The sequence below is a fragment of the Chlorocebus sabaeus genome, chromosome 13, assembly GCF_047675955.1.
Source record: "Chlorocebus sabaeus isolate Y175 chromosome 13, mChlSab1.0.hap1, whole genome shotgun sequence".
Taxonomy (NCBI): Eukaryota; Metazoa; Chordata; class Mammalia; order Primates; family Cercopithecidae; genus Chlorocebus; species Chlorocebus sabaeus.
The window spans coordinates 100,098,563-100,119,124 of NC_132916.1; the positions used below are offsets into that span (position 1 = coordinate 100,098,563).

General features: G+C 37.7%; 1 protein-coding gene and 1 long non-coding RNA gene across 5 annotated transcripts in view; one reads left to right on the plus strand and one right to left on the minus strand.

Moving 5' to 3' along the window:
* FILIP1 (filamin A interacting protein 1) overlaps positions 1–20,562 on the plus strand; it is a 311,881-nt gene that overhangs the window by 94,891 nt on the left and 196,428 nt on the right. For 2 of the 4 annotated variants that reach the window (XM_008006402.3, XM_008006398.3), the window contains exon 1: positions 16,038–16,424. The exons of the other annotated variants lie outside the window; for them this stretch is intronic. The gene's annotated coding sequence lies outside the window, so the exon portion shown is untranslated. Of the gene's footprint in view, positions 1–16,037; positions 16,425–20,562 lie in introns of those variants that run through there. 4 annotated transcript variants of the gene reach the window in all.
* On the minus strand, positions 6,441–15,950 carry LOC140713198 (uncharacterized). Its single transcript, XR_012095090.1, has 3 exons — positions 15,842–15,950; positions 10,331–10,545; positions 6,441–8,345 (listed from the first exon to the last, which is right to left on the minus strand). It is a non-coding gene; the product is annotated as an uncharacterized lncRNA (long non-coding RNA).

Here is a 20,562-nt window from a genome sequence, read left to right on the forward strand (position 1 = left end):
TGTCCCATGAGAGTTCAGGCCCATTGCTGACAGATATTTTAAATTTTTTCAAAATCCAGATGTTTTTATATGATACCTTTTACTTTTCAACTTTTGGCAACTAAATTAAGAAAATGCATACATAGCTTTAACCAAGATCCAGGCCTGAGACCTCTCTTCTGCAAGGCAGGGTGCTTATGTAGCTTTCCAAACTTCTCTATTCCATACTCTGCCATTGTCTTTACATTTCCTGAAGGTTCTGTGTTTTATTCCACATCAAGGACTTCCAATGTGCTATACTTCTGTCAGGATTACTCTTCCTCTTCCACTCTATAGTTTGCATGATCTTCTTATCCTGCAGGTCTCAGTTTAGATGGCATCTCTGTAAACAGTCCTTTTCTTCTTATGAGAATCCCTAACTTAGCTCAGGTATCCTGTAATGCAGAAGCTGAAACAAGGATTATGCTCTAAGCTTTATTTGGGAGGTGTAATTCCAGGATGGCAAAACTCACAGAAAAGAGAAATGAAGAAGGAGGGAAGGATGGAAATCAATGCAAGGTGAAGCATGACAATGCTGCCCACGGCTTCACGAGCCACAAAGAGGCACAGCTGGTCACCAGGTACTGACTATATAAATAAACATTTTCTTCTGTTAGGTATTCTGTGAGGACTGCCAATCTAGAGCTTCTTATTTTAACATCTTTGACTGGGGACTCAAAATGATTGTTGTATATTCGCTCATCAGAACCACTGAAACCTGGTTTGTAGTAATGAATTCTCAGCATAGGCTGTTTTTTTCCTCATCCAAAGCCAGGCCAAGATGGATGTTTTCTTATTTTCCTGTGCCTATAATTTGGTGTTTTCATTTTTTGTTTTTATTACAAGCATCTTAACTTTATCCAGGGGTTTTATCCCTATGGGCCTGAGGCTTCATATCCTATCCTATCCCTAGCTGGCTATTAAAATCTGTTGGTTTCTGAGACTAATACAGCCCCCATACCTGAGAAACCTCATATTCATGGCTCTGATTTTCAGTTTCCTCTTTGGTTTTGGCCCTTAGGGATTTCCTGTAATGTCTTTCATGTCAGCTAGGTTTCTAAAAGAGTATTTGTATTACTTTAGCTGGAATTTCTAGGTGTTTTTTGGTGAGGAGATTTTCAGGATTATTAGACCATGGTCCAACATTTTTGGAAACAGAAGTCACACATCGAAATCATGCACTTGTTGGTTTGAGTTTTATCTCTCTGCTCCAAGAAACCGTGTGCTCCATGAGAACAGGAACCTTGACGGTTGAGGTCTTATGTCTCACAAAGCGCCTGGCACATAATTGGCACTCATAACACATTGACAGAATGAATCTCAATAATGTCAGTGTGGAATTACAGATGTAACCGTTCTGAGTTCCAGACAGCAGTGACTCTGTTTTACTCAGCTTTGTCTTCTCAGACAGTGTAATACAGTTGCAAGAATAGAGTGGATCTTTCCATAGATATTTGGTGGTTAATTTATTTTTATTTCTATTAAAAAGGAATGATAAAAATCACTAGCACCTTTCAATTTAGATTTTTAAGGAATGTTAAGATGGATATTTACAGTATTATTTTCCTTTTTTCTTCTTCAACTTTTATTTTAAGTTCAGGGGTACATGTGCAGGATGTGCAGGTTTGTTACATAGGTAAACGTGTGCCATGGTGATTTGTTGCATGGATCATTCCATCACCTAGGTATGAAGCCCAGCATCCGTTAGCTATTCTTCCTGATACTCATCCTCCCCCGGCACCCCCATCCTTTGACAGGCCCCAGTGTGTGTTGTTCACCCCCGCCATGTGTCCATGTGTTCCCATCATTTAGCTCCCACTTATAAGTGAGAACATGTGGTGTTTGGTTTCCTGTTCCTGCATTAGTTTACTGAAGATAATGGCTTCCAACTCCATCCATGTCCCAGTATGGATTTTCATGGCTGCATAGTATTCCATAGTGTATATGTTCTTTATTCAGTCTATCACTGATGGGCAGTTAGGTTGATTCCATGTCTTTGCTATTGTGGATAGAGCTGCAATGAACGTATGTGTATATGTATCTTTATAATAGTATGGTTTATATTCCTTTGGATATATACCCAGTAATGGGATTGCTGGTCAAATGATATTTCTGGTTCTGCATCTTTGAGGATTTGCCACACTGTTTTCCACAGTGGTTGAACTAATTTACATTCCCACCAACAGTGTAAAAGCATTCCTATTTCTCCACAGCCTCACCAGCAGCTGTTGTTTCTTGACTTTTTAAGAATCACCATTCTGACTGGTATGAGATGGTATCAAATTGTGGTTTTGATTTGCATTTCTCTAATGATCAGAAATGTTGAGCTTTTTTTCATATGTTTTTTGGCCACATGTATGTTTTCTTTTGAGAAGTGTCTGTTCATGTCTTTTGCCCAGTTTTTAATGGTTTTTTTTTCCTTGTAAATTTGTTTAAGTTCCTTGTAGACTCTGGATTTTAGGCCTTTGTCAGATGGACGGATTGCAATAAATTTCTCCCATTTTGTAGGTTGTCTGTTCACTCTGATGATAGTTTATGATAGTTTCTTTTCCTGTGCAAAAGCTCTTCAGTTTAATTAGATTCCATTTGTCTATTATTGCTTTTGCTGCAATTTCTTTTGGAGATTTCATTATACAATATTTGCCCATGCCTATATCCTGAATGGTATTGCCTAGATTTTCTTCTAAGATTTTTATAGTTTTGGGTTTTACATTTAAGTCTTAAATCCATCTTGAGTTAATTTTTGTTTGTGGTGTAAGGAAGGGGGTCCAGTTTCAATTTTCTGCATATAGAAAGAATGGTTCTCCTAGCACCATTTATTAAATAGGGAAGCTTTTCCCCATTGCTTGTTTTTGTCAGGTTTGTTGAAGATCAGATGGCTGTAGGTGTGCAGTCTTATTTCTGAGTTCTCTATTCTGCTCCATTTGTCTATATGTCTGTTCTTGTACCAGTATCATGCTGTTTTGGTTACTATAGTCTTATAGTATAGTTTGAAGTTGGGTAGCATGATGCCTCCAGCTTTGTTCTTTTTGCTTAGGATTGCCTTGGATATTTGAGCTCTTTTTTGGTTCCTAATACATTTTAAAATAGTTTTTTCTAATTCTGTGAAGAATCTCAATGGTAGTTTAATGAGATTAGCATTGAATCTATAAATTACTTTGGGCACTATGGCCATTTTCATGATATTGATTCTTCCTATCCATGAGCGTGGTGTGCTTTTCCATTTGTTTATGTCTTCTCTGATTTCTTTGAGCAGTGGTTTGTAGTTCTCTTTGAAGAGAGCCTTCACTTCCCTTGTTAGCTGTACTTCTAGGTATTTTATTCTTTTCATAGCAATTGTGAATGGGAATTCATTCATGATTTGGCTCTCTGCTTGCCTGTTATATAGGAGTGCTAGTAATTTTGCACATTAACTTTTTAATTAATTTTTAATTTTTATTTTTTTGAGAGAGAGTCTCACTCTTTCGCCTAGGATGGAGTGCAGTGGCATGATCTCAGATCACTGCAACCTCCGCCTCCCAGGTTCAAGCGATTCTCCTGCCTCAGCTCCCCAAATAGCTGGGACTACAGGTGCACACCATTACACCAGCTAATTTTTGTGTGTTTTTTGTAGAGACAGAGTTTTACCATGTTGGCCAGGCTGGTCTGGAACTCCTGACCTCAGGTGATCCACCTGCCTTGGCCTCCCAAAGTGCTGGGATTACAGGCGTGAGCCACCATGCCCAGCCAATTTTTGCATATTAATTTTGTATCCTGAGTCATTGCTGAAGTTGCTTGTCATTTTAAGAAGCTTTTGGACTGAGATGATGGGGTTTTCAAGATATAGGATCATGTCATCTGCAAACAGAGATAATCTGACTTCCTCTCCTCCTATTTGAATACCCTGCCATCTTTACTGTTTCGCAGTCTTCACTGGTGATACTGAGACAGAATAGGGTCTGGAGGCAGGGAACCTAAGGCCAATTCATGCTGACTTCCTAGAAATGAATCAAAACGAGAACCCTACCTCTCCACCCCAAGTAACAAAAGGATCAGAGGCTATTCCCTTTGCACTGCATTGCAGATGAAAAATGGGAAGTACCTCTGCTAGGTCCCCTCCTGCAACAAATCAGACTGGTCATGGGCCTAGTCTTCATTCACATAGGGGTATAACTTTGTAACTTCACTTCAGCCTCTAATTGTTCCCCTGCTGCAACTAATCATGGGTAACTACTTCATTTACACAGGGTGTGACCAAGGAAACAATAGGGAACCTCTAGAGGATATTTAAACCCCAGAAAATTCTGTAACTAGCACCCTTGAACCTCTTACTTGATCCTACTCCCACTCTGTGGAGCGTAGTTTCATTTTAATAAATCTGTGCTTTCATTGCTTCTTTCATTGTTTTGTGCATTTTGTCCAATTCTTTGTTCAAAACACCAAGAACCTGGACAACCCTCCACTGGTAACAATACCTCCAGGTACAGTGTTATTTTTCAAACTTTTCGCTGATCCCTAAGCTATAAATAATGTTTCTTCTGTATATTTCTTATAGCTCTTTCTTGCTTTGCCCATTTTGTTATGTATTTGCCTCCTCTTTATTGCCAGACTCTAAGCTCCTGAGGGCCGTTCTTGTCTGATTATTATTATTATTATTATTATTTTTTGAGACGGAGTCTCGCTCTGTCGCCCAGGCTGGAGTGCAGTGGCCGGATCTCAGCTCACTGCAAGCTCCGCCTCCCGGGTTCCCGCCATTCTCCTGCCTCAGCCTCCCGAGTAGCTGGGACTACAGGCGCCCGCCACCTCGCCCGGCTAGTTTTTTGTATTTTTTAGTAGAGACGGGGTTTCACCGGGTTAGCCAGGATGGTCTCGATCTCCTGACCTCGTGATCCGCCCATCTCGGCCTCCCAAAGTGCTGGGATTACAGGCTTGAGCCACCGCGCCCAGCCTTGTCTGATTATTATTACTTTTTTAATCTTCCAATGCAGGGTTTCTTCACCTTGGCACTATTGACATTTTGGGCCGGATAATTCTTTGTTTGGGGCAGCTATCCTGTACATTTTAGGATATTTAGCGGCATCCCTGGCCTCTACCATTGGATGCCAGTCCAACCCTCAGTTATGACAACCAAAGTCATCTCCAGATATTTCCAAATGTCCCTTGGCAGACAAAATGCCTCTCACTTGAAAACCGTTGCTTTAGAGGGCCTCACACAGAGTGAATGCACCACATTCATTTATTGTGTAAATCCTATAGCAGATTGTGGTTGAATTCCACACAGGCAAACATGGGATTCATGTTTTTTCAAGGGAACTGGTTTCATGTTGGACCAACCTTCTTGTTTGCAGATCTGAACTGGCACTGAGATGAGCTATGCTCCTGTCACCACTCACTGTCAACTCCCCTTTCAAAGCCTGTTCTCTCATTCTCATCTACTTATTTATGGTTTGAAAACATCTAGAGTTGATGATCTTGGTGTGTGGCTTAAGTCTATTACTTCCGTAATGCATGTATTCATTTTCTGACAGATGGTATTGGTCAATTCACATTCAAATGCACCTTCTTTACAAATGATGGCATTTCCAAGCACACGCAGACACAGAAGTTCAGAATACTTACTATTTGTTTACATAAATGTGCAAAATTTGACTTTGGAACTGTAACATTTTTTTCTTTCAGCAAGGTTACAACTAATTAAATCAGCAGCTTTTGAAAAGAAAGATTCCTGCATCCTTACTTTACATATCTGACAATGTTTTCAACAGTTTAGAGTTATGTATAAAAACCTAAGCAATATATTAGGCCAGGCGTGGTGGCTCATGCCTGTAATCCCAGCACTTTGGGAGGCCGAGGCGGGCAGATCACCTGAGGCCAGGAATTCAAGACCAGCCTGGGCAACATGGTGAAACCCCAACTCTACTAAATATACAAAAATGAGCCATGTGTGGTAGTGCACGCCTGTGGTCCCAGATCACCTGAGGCCAGGAGTTCAAGACCAGCCTGGCCAACATGGTGAAACCCGGACTCTACTAAATATACAAAAATGAGCTGGGCATGGTGGTGCATGCCTGTGGTCCCAGATCACCTGAGGCCAGGAGTTCAAGACCAGCCTGGCCAACATGGTGAAACCCCATCTCTACTAAAAATACAAAAATGAGCTGGGTGTGGTGGTGCGCACGTGTGGTCCCAGCTACTCAGGAGGCTGTGGCAGGAGAATAGCTTGAACCTGGGAGGCAGAGGTTGCAGTGAGATGAGATCTTGCCACTGCATTCCAGTCTGGGTGACAGAGTAGACTCCATCACACTTACAATAAATAAATAAATACAATAAAATATGTTTTATAAAAAAGATATTTTATGTTAGAAATGAAGCTTATAACAAGAAACCCTTTTTAGGTAATGAAAATATTTTTAGGCAATGAAAATAATTTTAGATAGTGGAAATTGACTGGGGTGAACCCAACACCACCATTGCCTTTTCCTTTCTCTCATGGAACATTCTCGCTCTTAGAGCAGTGGCTCCCAGTCATCACAGTGGTGGTGCTGGTGGAGGGTGCAGAGTGGCGGTGGAGTGTGTAGATTAAACACCATTATTCCCACTTGACAATTTAGGAAATAGGCTCAGAGGGATTAAATCATTTTTTAAAAATTGTCTTGCTAGTTGGGGTCAGAACAAAGTCTCCTTTTTCCCAGACCTCGTTCTATCGTAACACATGTTCAGATAGTGATGTCATGTTCTAGCTATTGCTAAGGAAGTGCAAAAAGTGTTTCTCTGTCCTCTATCACTTAAGGTCAACAGCAGCAAAATGACTGAAACTTTTCCTCAGGTAAGCCCTAAAGGAGAAAATATCTCCTCCTTGCATCATGCAGAATTTCCAGGCAGACCCAAACACAATCGATGGCTCAAAGGGAAAATGTCATGGGAGAAAACTACAGAGGCAAAATGCAATGATATAGTGTTATGGCAAGTTAAGACACTCTTAAGGATAAAAGAGCAGAAAAACCCATATACAGCATGGAAAGCAAAGCAACCGTAATTCATTTTGAAGAATCACAACATGACCTTTTTTCTTTATTCTGTGAGTGAATATTAAGAGAAATTTAGTTAAGGAAATTGAATGCCAGACCCACACCAGACATAATTCAACTATGTCATTTGCTTAATAATTACATTATCCCGAGGCAGACTCATTGAAATCCCGAGTAGTAACAGGAAAGGCAAGTCATACCAAGCATGAATCTTCAAGCCTCCACCTCAGAAACATGTTGGAAAACCACCCCAATAGCAAATAATTTTAAATTATCTTATTTTCCTATTATAAAAACAAAATGTCAATATGAAAGCTTTAGAGAACATACAGAAAGATAACCATTGTAATTATTATGTGCAAATATTTCAGATACACACATATATACACATATATGTATGTGTGTATGTATTTCTATAGAAATGTGGGGAGGGCATTTCTATGTATCTATTTCTATTTTCATATCTGTTTCTATAACTATATTATCTACATAATCTTTAAGTGGGATAATGCAACAATGTATTTAATGCTGTTTTATTACCTGCTGTTTTCATTTTACTTTCAGTGAGTTTTTTTCCAATTCATTAACTAAATTTAATATTTTCTGCAATATTATTAAATTTTATTAGAGACAGGGTCTTGCTCTGCCATCCAGGCTGGAGTACAGTGGCACAATCATAGCTCACTGCAGCCTCGAACTTCTGGGTTTAAGCCATCCTCCCACTTCAGCTGGGACTGCAGGTGTGAGTCACTGCACCGACTGTAAAGCTGCTTTTAAGGGTTAAAGATTCAACAAGGAACTTGTAATTATCTTATAGAGGTCAGTTTTGTTTTTTAAAAAATTACTGCTTTGTAGCTTTCATTGACTTTTTAATTGTCTCACTCTAATGACTCTAATTTCCACGTTTATTGTGTATTATACTTATTTAACATAAAGCTTCTAAAAGAACGTTCTCCATCATTTCACCATATAGTCGACTTAGCTCATAGTTCTCAAGGTAGGTGACTGGAAGGAAACTTTGAGGCACAAAGTTTTCGGATATTTTGTCATTTCAAAAACACTTTCTTGTCCCTTCCACCTCTTCCAGGAGGTGATTTATTACTTCATTTTCAGTTGAAAAAGTGAAGAATGCAAATATTAAGGATACAACGGCCCACTCAGCTGTAAGACGGACACCAAATTCAGGTGTTTCTGGACATTTCTCGCCCTGAATTTTTCGTCCTGAATGTCCGAACTTTGTGATGACATTTCCTGTTATTTACGAACTGTTGGCCCACAGCTTTTGCTGTCTGGATGCCTTACTTCCTTGGTATTTTTTACCTTTAATTATCAGATAAGGCAAGAAAAATATGCTGTTAGTTTTGTTAATAAAAACAAGAATGAAGCCTCTTTTCCAGTGGTTTTAAAACTCATTGCTTCAGGTTGGCATTTCTAGTTTCTTTATTTTTTTCTTAAAATTGTTTTTCTTTTTTTAAAAATAATCACCTTCTTTGAGAATAAACTTTTTTATATTCAATTTTTAAAATCTCGGTTGCTAATAGTGTATATTAATAGTATAAATTCAATTATCTTTTTTTTTTTTTTTTTTTTTTTTTTGAGATAGAGTCTTGCTTTGTGGCCCAGACTGGAGTGCAGTGGAGCAATCTCGGCTCACTGCAATCTCTGCCTCTCAGGTTCGAGCAATTCTCTTGCCTCAGCCTCCTGAGTAGCTGGAATTACAGGTGCACACCACCACGCCCAGCTAATTTTTGTATTTTCAATAGAGACAGGGTTTTGCCATGTTGGCCAGGCTGGTCTCAAACTCCTGACCTTAGGTGATCCTCCCCACTCGGCCTCCCAAAGTACTGGGATTGTAGGCATGAACCACTGCCCCTAGCCCTCAATTATCTTCTTAATTATCTTATGACACCAATGGAATTCCATGTGACTTCTATGTAAAGACTCAGATAGTCATAATATTAATTATATAAATAATAACTATCATTCAGTGAGTGTCTATTTATATGCCAAACAGTAAGCATTAAAGACATTTAATTATAGAAAACTTAAAACCTGTATGAAAATAGAAAGAGTGTACAGTATAATGATTACCTGTTTCCCAGCTTTAACAGCAGTCATGTGATGGTCAATTCTGTTTCATTATACCCTCACCCACTTCTCTACCTCTCCCTACGCTGGATTTCTTTTTCTTTTTTCTTTTTTTCTCTTTTTTTTTTTTTGTTTTTTGTTTTTTGAGACTGAGTCTTCCTCTGTTGCCCAGGTGGGAGTGATCTCACCTCCCATGGATTCAAGCAATTCTCCCGCCTCAGCCTCCGAGTAGCTGGGACTACAGGCGTGCACCACCACACCCAGCTAATTTTTGTATTTCTAGTTGAGACAGCGTTTCACCATGTTGGCCATGTTGGCCAGGCCAAGGCAGGTGATCTGCCCACCTTGGCCTCCCAAAATGCTGGGATTACAGGCACGAGCCACCTGTAATCCCTCCCAGCCAACACTGGATTGTTTTGAAGCAAATTTCAGACATCACATTATCTGTAAATATTTCAGAAGGTAAGGACTTATAGGCATGATATATTTTAAATTACGTTTAATTGAAAAAATTTCACTAAATTATAACATACACAAATCATAGTATATAGCTTGATTAATTTTCAAAATTGAACACACTGGTGTCACTAGCGAGGAACTAAACATTACCAATGCCATAGACTCTTTGCTCATGTCCACTTCGAGTCATATTCCCATCTCCTAAGGGCAACTACTATCCTGACTTCCAACACCATAGATTAGCTTTGTCACTTTTTGAACTTGAAATGTATGGAATCATACAGTGTACTTTTTGAGTCTGGTTTCTTTCACTTAACATTTTGTTTGAGAGATTTATTTACACAGCTGTGTAGTTGTAGATTGTTCATTCTCAATGCTACTGTATGACTATACCACAATTTATGTGTTCAATTGTAGAAAGCATTTAGAGTGTTTCTAGTGTTTGGATATTGTGAATAGTCATTTTTTCCATTTTAGCAGTTTTAATTGAAAGTTTTATATAAAATTACTTTATTCCTACATCTTCTGTATTGTTTCTTCCTTATATATCCCCCTTTCCCCGCTACTTGAGAAGATTGGCTTTCCCTTCAAGGGTCTTTTTTGTGGTCTTCGTCTAGTGTTAGCCCAGTGACAACCACCTTGCTGGAGTAAATGCCCACATGGACAGTGGGTGCTATTAGCCTTTTCCTGCTGCACCTATTCGATGCAGATGACATAGTTTTTCCTGTGAACTTGGACTACTTTGCCAATTTGCTGACCTTTATAGTGTTCTTGCACAATCTGAACTTCATCATCCTTTCACATAGGCATGTATCTAACATTGTACTTCAGATCCAGCTCTTCGAAAAGAGGAGAAGACATAATCTTCCTGCAAATGTGGGAAGGTGCGTTGAAATGCTTCTTACAGTTCTGTTTCAGTCAGAAGTCCCAAAGGGACTGGACTTCATTTTGGCTGCTTCTGCTTCAGTGATGGCTGCAAAAGGGAAGAACTGAATAGTCTTAAATTCTTTTATTAATCTTATAGAAGAGGGAAAGGTGGCTTAAGAGAGATTAAGTGATTTGCTAAGCTCACACAGGTAATAAATAAGGGAGTCTGGACTTAAACTAGCTTTACCCTACTCCAGAATCAGATATCTTAATGTCTGTATTTTTAAGAAAGCCCAATTTTCAGTTAACTATATATATGTGTGTGTGTGTGTGTGTGTAGTGTGTACATACAAACCTATATACTTTGTGGAGAAAATGCATTATTCTGTGTGGTTCTATGCCCAATCACTGGCTTTCTGATTCTGTATCTGTTTCTTAGAGAATAAATGTCCCAATCTCTTATAAGAAATTGTTAAAAGTCATCCTTTATAACTAAGAATTGAGTATTGAGCAAGAGTAGGTCGTGACTCTGGCACAGGAAAGGAAGCAGGAAATAGTCTCAGGAGAAGGTTATCTGACCCTATTGAAAAGTAGGATGCTTGTGATCTGTAAGTGTCTATAGAATATGGTCCTGAAATAACTTTAGGGATTAGACATGTTCTAGTAGGCTTGTCCTCCAGAGGTTGGCTTATGGGGTGTCAAAAAAACAACAACTTTTAGGATTAAGTTCTAATAACCCACTTTCAAGCACACACGCAGAGAGGTGGGAATTTTAATGTCTGATACATGCATATAAGTGCTTAATTTATGGCAAGAGCAAAAATATTATCTTATTAGTTTATTTAAAACCTAGTTTTTCTCTTTCCTGAAGCAGTTGGAAAAATAAATAATTTAATATTTTATGAATATTTGTGGGTGTGACAGTACTTATTAATTGTCAGGACAAGTATTTATTTTATTACAAATATATGTATATATTATTATAACAGTGCTAGTGCTGTTTCTTTTAAAGTTTTATAAAATCTAAATAGAAGAATAGCTAGATTAATTGAAAATGCAAGTATCTTCAAATTGTGAAAGCTGATTATATCAAGTGTAATATAATATTATGTTGATGCCAAATAACTTACTAATGTATGATTTCCCCTACATTGTTTTTCATTTTTTCTTGTTGTTGGTTACATCTTTGAGAACACATAGCTCCAAAACATTTTTAAATTGTTTATCAAATCATAGACCAAAAGTATATTTTTAGAATGTAATTTTAGAATTTCATTAAGCATTAAACTCATTCATCATAAAACATCATGCATTGCTTGTTTTAGAAACAATACTGAACAGCTCATATCCTTTGCTTAAAAATAGACTTTTTCTTAAAGCAATTATCTTCTTTTCAGTCCAATTTTTTCTTTTCTGGTATTCAACAGGACTTCAGTTCCAATGAATTTTTATTTTACTATGCTAATCATGAAATTATCCTATCTTTTTTTCTATGTCCTCCAAAACTGTTGGATTTTAAATGTATTTGTTGGTCAGAAGTATATATATTCAGGGCTAGTGAAGTTCATATGCCTTAACCCTCAGTGATTGATAAGAACAGGCTACTGTGACTATTGTATGTAAGAGGCAGTTAAGTAGTTAAGAACACAAATTTTTGGAACCAGATTTACTAGTTCAAATTCTGGTCCTGCTATTTACCAACTAACATGTGACCTTGGCCAACTTATTAACATCTCTGTGCTTCAATTTTTTTGCTTGTAAAATGTGGGATAATAATAATACCCACCTCTTAAAGTTATTGTGAGAATTAATTGGGTTAATATATGTTAAGCCCTTAGAACTCTGTGTCTGGCTAATAGTAAGTGTTACATAGATATTTTAATTATTATCCTGAGATCTATTACTTTTCTTTGAAATTTTAACAAATTCACTTTTGGGGACCAAGGAGGGCAGATCACTTGAGGCCAGGAGTTCAAGACCAGCCTGGCCAACATGGTTGAAACCCCGACTCAGCCAAAAATACCAAAAAAAAAAAAAAAAAAAAAATTAGCCGGGCTTGGTGGCGCATGCCTGTGATCCCAGCTACTCAGGAGGCTGAGGCAGGAGAATTGCTTGAACCTGGGAGGTGAAGGTTTCAGTGAACCGAGATCACACCATTGCACTCCAACCTGGGTGACAGAGTGAGTGAAACTCTGTCTCAAACAACAACAACAACAATAAAAATTTAACAAATTCAAAATAATTAATTCACAATAAAATAATTTCCTTCTACAAATTTTTTATAGGTATCTAATGATGACCCAACTCTGTCCAGAGAGCCTGGAAGCATTTTCTGTATGCTCTATAGTTTTCTTTATCTTTTCTTTAATCTTTTATATGTTCATTTGCTCATTCAGTCTTTCTTATTTATTGAACACTTACTGTGGTGCTTAGGTAGTCGGAAAAAAACAAACTGAAAAATTCTCTGGTACCGGTGAGCTTATATTCATCATCTCAGAGTCAGGCAATAAATGTTAACAGAGCATGTTTGATTGAAAACTTGTCTCACGCCACCCACCCACTACCCCTAACATTATTAAAGTAAACATTGTTTTGAAGCAAATGTCTATTTTTCTCTTCACTGGTATATTAAAGAACTTAATTTACTTATTAAATAACTTAACTTATTTTTGCTTTTAAAAATCACTGTGCTTATTTCAATGAACAAGGCGGGAAAATTTGGTTTTAGAAATGGGTGTAGAGATAATGGGTCAATGCTCTTATTTAATTTATTTGCCTTTTCCTCCCACCCCTGATAGCATTAGTCTATCTTCTTATTAAAAACTTTCATCATGACTCATCCTTGAAGTTGGGATATTCAGCTTTACTTGTAAATGGATCAGAGTTTCTCAGAATGCTCACACTTAGGGCTGTGGGAAAGGATGCAGCTGAACAGTAATATATTAACAATATGTGTTGAAACAGCAGTTCCTTGTTGACTGTATACAAAACACAAATTTCTAATAGTTCTTAGCTGCACCACTTCCTCTGCAGATTATGTCGGAAATGCTTTAGTCTGAATAATCATTCCCGGGGGGAAAAGCCTTCGAAATAAATTGACTTTATCGCCTGTGTGTGTGTGAGTGTGTGTGTTAGAGAGAGAGAGAGAGTCTGATTATTGTAGAATACCGAGTCAGTCATGTACATATGCCTAGTATAATTAAAGAACATAATTTGATGATAGCAATTATATGAATATCTAATTATATGAATTATTCTGTATGCTGTGGCTTGTGACCACATTGTTTAAAAATAAACTAATAGCAACAATAGACAGCTAATCCAAAGGTTAAGGAAAACCATGGTGAGGGAATAGGTTTTCATTAGACAAAACAAAACTGAAAACTTTAATTATCTGGATAGTTATGGAAAAAATAAATCTATCACCCTTTTTTGGCCATAAGGGCAAAGGGGGTTTTTCCCCTCAGTTAATCTCGACATTTGGCTGCCACTCTTCTTTGATTCATTTTGGTCTGGAGATATCTGTAAAGTAAACTCTTAGTAGGGGTCAAATACTATATCCCCAGAGTTAGTTTTAGTGGATTTTAACCTGGAGCTGTTGCATTTGGTGTGTGTGAGGGGAAGTGTATGTATTTTCAAACAGTAATTTATCCACATCCCACCCTGACCCCTCACTTTTTCTGGAGACAGGGTCATGTTGCCCAGGCTGGAGTGCAGTGGCACAATCATGGCTCACGGCACCCATGACCTCCTGGTCCCAAGCCATCATCTCACTTCAGCTCCCCAAGTAGCTGGGACTACAGGCATGTGCTACCATGGTCGGCTAATTTTTTGTAGAGACAGGGTTTTGCTGTGTTGCCTAGGCTGGCCTTGAACTCCTGTCCTCAAGTGATCCTTCCACTTCAGCCTCCCAAAGTGCTGGTGTTAGCCACTGTGCCTGGCCCCTTTGTAATTTTTTAAAGGTTCTGATGATTCTGAATTATCTCATACTTCACTTATATACTTTCTACCTCTATTAGAACCCACTTTTGGGGACTGTGAATAGATTAAGTTTCTAAAAGATCCATTAGCTCAAGAAGAGTCCGTTAATTTCACATGAGAGCTCTTTCATCTTAATAGAAGTACTTTTTTTTTTTTTTTTTTAATCAAGGTTGGCTCAGACTCAGAAAGACTGAGTCTGAACAAATGCAATTTTACATGTGTATGGTAGTAAGTATGTTAAGGGGGCAGGTTGCATGCTGTCAGTGTGCTATTTGGAGTGAGAAGAACTGAGATGTTTTCGAATGGCTTGAGCAGGTGAGGGTCATTTCTTTAAAAAGAAGGATACGCACACACTCCTAATTGAAGTGGCAAACTTTCTCAGAGACATAGGGTTACCCAGCACGTAAGCTACTTACTGCAAGTATGCAACTCTTAAAATATTACATCAACACATTTACATATGTCTTTGGTTCATCTTCAGTTTGCACGTCAAAAAGAGGGTATCTTTAATCTGACAAATTGATCTCAGGAAGAGGGTCAACCTTTATAACGGTGTTGGTGAGATTTTTGTCAGGGCCATATTCTAGTTTGTTAATCAATAATGTTTCTCTCTCTCTCTCTCTCCCCCTCTCTCTCTCTCTCTCTCTGTGTGTGTGTGTGTGTGTGTATGTGTGTGGTGTGTGTGTCTCCCTTCCTATTTTACCTGTGGCCAAAAGGACCTCCCTCAGTTTCCCTTAGTGTTAATTTCACATATGTAATTAGTAAAACAGTCCCCAAAACTAGTTAAACAATTTTTAGAAAGTTTCAATCTCAGCAGATTCATACCGTTTTATTATGTAGGATGAAGCACATAAAGTATCTTGAGACATTCTTCATGTTGTGGAGACTTTAGGGTTAATGATGAGGCAAGCCTATTAACAACCAGAGGTATCTCGTGTCCTGGATTTCCTGGAGTGTTTACCGTGTGTTACTTGGAATGAATGACCTGAGTGAGGACGCTAAGATTTTCCGTCTTAACGTTACTCCTTTCAAAATCATAATGTTATAGACATTCCTTTATGGTAATTTTATTTTAATAACATTCAGGTACATAGCTGGACAAAAGTCTGATATGACTAGGTAAGTGATCTAGCTATAAATGAAACACACCGGTGTCAAAAGCTGTTTGGAAGTGATCTCGTATTCATTTTCACAACCAACAGATGTGATCCACTTTTTTGAAACCTCCCTTTACGCAGAAGTGATACACTTTTAAAAAGCACTTTTTATTTCAGAACACTTATCTGAGAGAGCCTAATTGAGAAGAATATTGCATTAGTAAATTGCTCTGCCCAAGACAACTGCTGCTCTGTTTCTCTTCACGTTTTAAAACCTAAGTCCCAAATCTCAGTCTGTAGTTAAGAGCTTCAAACAATAATTACCTCTGTGAAATAAGCAGAAGTCCTTAAAAGGGTCTGTCGGTTTTCCCGCAATCTTTTACAGGGTGAGCAGCGCTGTATCCACTGATAACCCAGCTGCTTAGGAACTGAGTAAAGCCGGCTCCAAACTTCTCAGCTGTTGACAGGCTTGACTTGCTGAGAACACCAGTTAAATATAGCACCCGCGAGCTCAGCTCCTCAACATAGTCATTGCTCTGACAGTGTTGTGAAGGGAGCAGAAGAGGAGAAACCTAATCTCAGAACCCAACAACACCTAGCAACAGTTGAAAAAACTTTTAAACAAAAGTCTGGGTGGGAGATAGACAACAACTTCCAATTTCTGCTGATCGGGATTTCAGGGAGAAGAAGCTGCTTCCCCCCTCTCTCCTCTGTTTCCTGCATGACTTCAGCTATTGGCTAGTTCTGGGAAAGAAAGTGGGAAAAGCTTTTTCCTCTGTATTCTTTTGAGCTGGATAGTTTTTGAGAACTCGAATCTGTCTTGGGCTGTGAGACAAGCCACTGGGTTCTTCAAAGGATAAACTACCTCCATAGAGGACATACCTTTGGTTAAAGGAGCTGCTGTCAGGTAAGACCAAAATAAATAACTACTTGCTCTCTTAAGAAATATCTGTTTCCACAAGAAGAGAGTTCTCTTCCATTCTGTTTTGTCTGTTTCCTTTGATTCTTCCTGTTCTACGATGTGATAGCACATTTAGAAATTATAACCATTGTGAATTATTTTTAAAAAGTCAGAAACATCATCTTTTCCTCAAAATCATACCGATTCCTTTTTAAACACATAATTTTATCGTGTTTTAGTAGACATCAAAATATTTCTGCCAAATTAATGCTGTTCGGCAGGTAACAGAAACATGACAAAGTGCACTTCACTTCTCCGCTCACAAGTGGGATGGCTGCGCGATGAAAAGCGTATCTCCCCTAGAAGCAGAGGGACTTTCATTTACTGAAACTAGCTAGCCAGCTTGTGTGGTGAATGAGAGGAAAGTCCCGCATGGTGTTTGTACTGCTGTACTCTTTAAACCTGCTGTTGTCTGTGTCTCCTTTTGCCTAATTCTCTGATTACACTGGTACACCTTGTGCTGGCTCTGACCTCGTTACACTAGAGTCACCCCGAAGGCTTCTGACTGGGCATAAAATATGCCTGGTATGAAATCACTACTCTTGAAGTTGTTGACTATAACTGCTCAAGATAATGATATTTGTGTATTTTTAAAAAATAAATTAATGCTTGTGTTTAGATATAACAGATTCTGTTTTTAAAAACTTAATTAGAAAGCGTTTTCTCTTAAGTTGCATGTATGTGTGTATGAATGTGTTTACTGTAGGTGAAGGAAATCCTCCTTTCACGTGATGACATCTTGTCTCCCCTTCCATGAGTTGCCATGCAATTTTATCAGAATGCTTAGAGTAACCAATTTCATGTTGAATATGACAACTTATGGCTGTACATTGTTGACATAGTTAGTATTGACATCTGGTGGTTTGTAATTGGGCTAGATTTGCGTAAAAATATTTTTCCTCTAAATGAATATGATGATTTGAATAATTTTTCTAGTCTAAGGATAATATCAAAGAATTTATAGAAGCACATTTTAATTGGAATTTTTAAAGTCTATTCTATCAATGTAAAGAAAGAATTTACCCAAGACCAGTTTTGAACATATTATTTGTTGACAAATAAGAATGTATCAGCCTTTTCAGAAAATGATCCTCTTTTCAGAAAAGCTAATTAAAGCTTATATAGCATATACTCAGGAAAATGAAACAGGGTACCCATTTCAGTATGTATTATGTTTTATAATTCTGATTACTTGTTTATACAGTAAATAAGTGAATCACATATGATACAAATATGTACAAATAATAGTGCAAAATGCACTCTGGTAAGTGTACTATTAGAGAATGAAACTCCTGGTGCTTTAGTAGAGATGAAATATCTTTGTCTCAAAGGAGTTTGAAACATCAGAACTAAATGCTTTACATTGTTCTTGTTTTTATCCTAAGAAGGGTCACGTTGTTGGCTTAAAAATGTATGTGTAAGGCCAAAATCTACCATTGATTCTAGGCATGTAATTTCTTTTGGAGTCAGTGGGACAGTGTGGCGATAACTGAGTGCAGCATTTGGCCCTGTGTGAAAGTCGTGTTTGCTTATGAAGTGAATTTTTCAGTATCATTAATTGTCTTAATTGTCGTACATTTATTCTTGAGAATCAAGAGCAACTCAGCTCAGGCTAAACCACACGGTTTCCTCCACTACATGAACAATCAGGCTCTCCACGACAATGCAGATCTGTTCTCCTATTCACTCAAGTTCATAGTTCTGTGACATTTTGGAACCGTCCCTTTCCCCTTTACCACGAAAGTTGTTAGATTCCATTGCCATGTCTTCCACCACACTAATGCCTGTTCTCTTCATGCTAGTTTGGATTGTAACAACGCTGTTCCTTCCTGCCCCTTGTTGCCATCCAAATCATCTTGCCCATGACCATGAGATTGGTTTTACTAAAGCATTGCTATGTTTGTCTATCTACTCTTCAGTTATCTTCTGGGACTTCTAGTAGCTGCCAAACACCTAGGCTGGGTATTTTGAAAACCTTCCATCATCTGGCACCTACTTAACTTTTCCAGTCTCACTACTATGACTCAACAACAAGGTCCCTCTGCTTCAGGTATTTCAGATTATGGGCCATTCTCCAAACACATACTCAGCGAACATTTCAATACCCCAGCTTTGCCCCAGCTTTTATTCTCCCCGCCTGGAAGACATTGACTCTCTGGTCCTGTAGAAACTTTGCCTACTCTTTAAGACCCAGATCAGAGTCTTCCACTTTCACAATGACATTCTGGACCATACATTTTAGAAGTGATTCTTTCTGAGTTTAGACAGCTTGGTGCTCTGTTAGAATTAGGGTACTTTTAAGTAGGGGTTGCCTCTTTATATTCAGAACAGTTTTATGACGTCTATTAGGTGCAAGGCAGTATCCTAAGCATCACTTGGCTTTGGAGCTTCTCAGCTGCAGGCATGTTGCGGATGTTCCATTCACATTTGTGGCTCTGATATCTGATGATAAGAGAAAGTATGGATAAGTATAGAATCAAGAAAAGCAACTGTAAGTTAATAACTTTTTACTTCAGAAATTTCTCAAGGAAAGTCTTCATAGTTTTACCATGCACAGAAGAATTACAAACACTTTTAACTACACTCATGTACTTGGTTGTGGAAATGATGTTGTATCTCTCAGGAATAAAATAGAAAGGGGAAATATGACAGGACTGTGTATGTATCTATGCATGCATGCACACACACACGCACACACACACGCACACACACACGCACACACACGCACACACACACGCACACACACACGCACACACACACACGCAAACACACACACACACATCCTGTGTATCTACCTATACCTCTAAATACTGTAACTTATATACTTTTGTTATCTTTTGGTCCCAGGTTCTACTTACAGTTACTTTTGGTACAATTCATTTAAATCATGGCTCCTCTTTGTGGATCGTGAATTAGAATCTGTCTTTGAACAAGAAAACATTTAAATGCGTTATGATCCTTTTTCTGTTCTTTTTCTCTTGATATTTTGAAAAAGAGACATTTTTCAGTGTTATCTTTAATTTCTCGTGAAAACTGTAACCTTATTGGGTGAGATAAAGCAGGAATCATACTTTCGAAGAAATTTGTTCTGTATCCACCAAAAGAAAAACATTCTCTTAGTATTTATATTTTAAGATGGGCAAAGTGGTGAAATTTACTCTTTTAAATGGATATTCAGTAAGAAACTCTATGGAATTTTCCAATGAAATTTGTGAAATATTTAATATGTTCATTAAGCACCAGTTTCCTTGTGGTTATAATTTTTATTTATTGTTTAGAAGTGAAACTTTGGGGTTTACAAAGTCTGAATAATGCTACCTGTGTTTTCCTTTTTTGGCAGATGAGCATTTTTTCATAAAACATATTCCTTAAGATATAAGATTTTACACAGTTTGTTTAATCCACATTTTCATTCATTTGTCTAATCTTCCTTCTTTAAACTTGTGGGTTTTAGAAAGGTAGCACTAGGAGAAATGAGGGGGCAAGCTCATGTTGAGATTTATCTCAACAGAAAGGTTTAAGAGAAAAAAGATTAGTTAACAAGTTATTAGAAAAATGACATCTAAAAGTTTGCAGTATAAAATGGTTTTTACATTGTTTTTAATACATATAACAATAAATAGAAAAAAGATAAGCTAATAAAAATACATTTTGTTTCTTTAAATCTGAGTTGAGGCTATAACCAGAATATGTTCATGGAAGAGGAGTCAGAAAAGGTTAGTACTTGAGTAAGTCAGTCAGGTAGCCTGGATTCAGATTTCAGCTCAAGGTGACCTTAGGCAAATTAATCTCTGTGTCTCAGTTTCTTCATCTGTAAAATGAGGGTAATAATGCTATTTCCTTATAAAGTTTTTTTGAACATTAAATGACTTATAAAATCTGTAGTTTATAATTTATTCTTTAATAAATGTAAGCTAGTATGGCTTTATTACACCTTAAATGTAGTTATTTGTTTACTTTAATCTTTGTTGCATACAAAATTCTTGGAGGCAGATAGTTTGTGATCTCAACTTCATAGATTATAGGAAAGGTAGGAGAGTGTATTATTTAAGTTTGGAATCCTGCTTGGGACATACTTTGCTGC